Below are 2,500 nucleotides of genomic sequence, written 5' to 3'. Positions count from 1 at the left end.
GGCACAATAAATTGTAGCACATCAAGTTTTATTGCTTACTCCATTTTCTAACCAAGCTCTTTTTTAATACACACACATGTACACACACGTTTATACATATGCACATGTACAAATAAATATATGTAATACATCCGCTGTGTACCATATACATATAGAAATAAACTGGTTTGGTTTGGAGCATATGTATCAAGGTTTTCAGTCTATTCCTTTCTTCCTTCCCTTGCTATAGGTGCTGCCTATGGCAATATGCCTAGAAAAKGTATAGTATACATATTGTCTGCGGAAGCCCTGACTACTTGCTATGGAAATAAAAACTGGATGGCATATGTATTTGTTCAGTGACACTGAAAGTGCTGTCTCGAGGAAGCATATATAAAGTCAATTAGATTGGACTGTATGCTTTACGTTGAATAATACACTCTTGTAAAAACACTCTTCAAAATTATTTAACTTCCCATGATACAGTCTCAGAGGGTGGAAAAAAAAATCARTGTTATCTTTTCCTGTCACATGACTAGTGCAAACAACAAAAAGAAAACCCCTTATCTTTTTGCTTCTTTTCTGGTACTTTATAAAATAGCACAACCGGTTTAGTGCCCAGACATTAAAGACTCCGCTCGGAAAGGATCGACGCTACGTGGTCCACTCCACTTGAAACRTCTCCGATATAGAGCAAGAAAAGGGTGGTCAGCCACTGGGGGGGCTGCAGGTATTTAATAAACCCCTTTTCCTGGCGGAAGAGGCCTCTCCTGTRCCTCAGGAAGCAGCGCAGGGGTCCGGGATCATCTCCCTCCTGGCTCGGCCGTGTTGGCTGCCCGCTCAGCTGCAGCTTCCCAGCGTGTCCCGCACAGTGACGGACAGACCGCGCTTGGATCCTCGGCACTCACGTCAATAAAACACCTGATGYGGGTGTCAGACGTTGTAGGGCTGCGTGAGTAATGAGTGCACAGGCTACTTGAGAAATCGGTGCCATATAGTTGATTCAACTTTGATCTATTTCTTTGATTTAGCACTGCAATTAAGTAGATTCGGTTCAAAGAGAAAGCTCATTGGTTGATGTTTTACACTGATGTGATAATGTTTACACAGATGTGCTTTGAAATCTCGATTATGGTGGATTTTTGGGTCCCACCACATGACAGGSTCCTGTTATCTGAAAGGTAAAATAATATAACATCTATCTGTAAGTGCCTTCAGAGCAGGTCTGCCTGTGCTCTCTTCAGAGGTGATTTATCTGATCATTGTATTTAGCGTTAGGGTTTTTTTTTTTTTTCTGTTTTAAATCCCTCCACAGTAAATCACTTGCTTTAAAGCAGCCTTTTTATAATTCAGGTGCACACAGGGGCAGTACTTAGGACTGCAATGATGAAAAGGTGTAGCATTACCTGCTTTAAAGCACCTGCCAATTAATTAGCCCTATACTCTTCATCRCAAATAAAGCTAAGCAGTCAAATCCATTTGATCTCCCAGATTTAGACTGTGACTGAAAAGACCACGGAGCAAGACTGAGGAACTAATCTTTCAAGATTCTCTACAACTTTTTTGTTTTAATGAAACCTTACACCGCCAGGCGATTCTCTCCAGCTTTTGAAAGAATTAGGTATGAGGGATCTTGGACTTTTGCACCATAATACCTTGTTTTAACATTAACAAGGATATGAGGTGCACTGCACTTCTGAAGTGCTAAGATGGGTCCCCAAAACTCATTATATGTTCAAAAAAAAAAAAAAAAAAAAAAAAAGAGAGAAGAAGACAAGACTCTTAGTTTCAATATACCACTGTTTTATCACTATCAATAATGACCATTTGATCCAGGGATAGATTTGCAGTCCTGACTCATTCTATTTTTGGTTTGGGGGGGGGAAAAAAAAAAAAAAAAAAAAAAAGCATATGCTCAGCTCAAACAGGACAGTAAAATCCCAGATCGGTTCCAAGCGCTACAGAAAGGCACCGAGCGCTTCCGAAAGGTGGCATTATTGCCAATTTACTTGCCACAGCCTTTGGCGATGGGCCCCATGCAGAGCCCCAGAGAAGCTGGATTAGTTGGGCCACCTCTCKCCCTCTTTCTCTCTTCCATCACCTGGAAACGTTTCCCCAGAGCGCGGGGSTGCCGCTTTGGCTCCCCGGGCGCGTGCTGCCCACGTCCCAGCGCTGCCCATCAGCTTCACGCCACGCTGGCGGTGCATTAACTGCAAGGAAGCACTCGCAGCGGGGAAAGCACCTCCCAGCCTATGCCAATTCCCTTAAAAAAATCCCCCTGCTCGCGCGCGAGGCGATAAAAGCCAAGGGTTTTTATTAGCCTGGGTTGGAAGCAGCGAGCGAAGCTGTCAGATCTCGGGTGCTTTTTACTTGTTCGGGGTTTTTTTCCTTTCCTTCCCCTCCCCTTCGGCTTTCATGTGTGTCCGGGCAGGCCTGGCGCGCACGTCCCGCCCTGTCCCGCTCCGCGCGCCGCCGCGCACCTGCCCGCGCCGTGCCCGGCCGCCCCGCTCCGCTCCGCGCC

This window comes from Nothoprocta perdicaria, unplaced genomic scaffold (genome assembly GCF_003342845.1).
Source record: "Nothoprocta perdicaria isolate Ctin4 unplaced genomic scaffold, notPer1 scaffold_13, whole genome shotgun sequence".
Lineage (NCBI taxonomy): Eukaryota > Metazoa > Chordata > Aves > Tinamiformes > Tinamidae > Nothoprocta > Nothoprocta perdicaria.
This window is presented reverse-complemented; position numbering follows the sequence as displayed.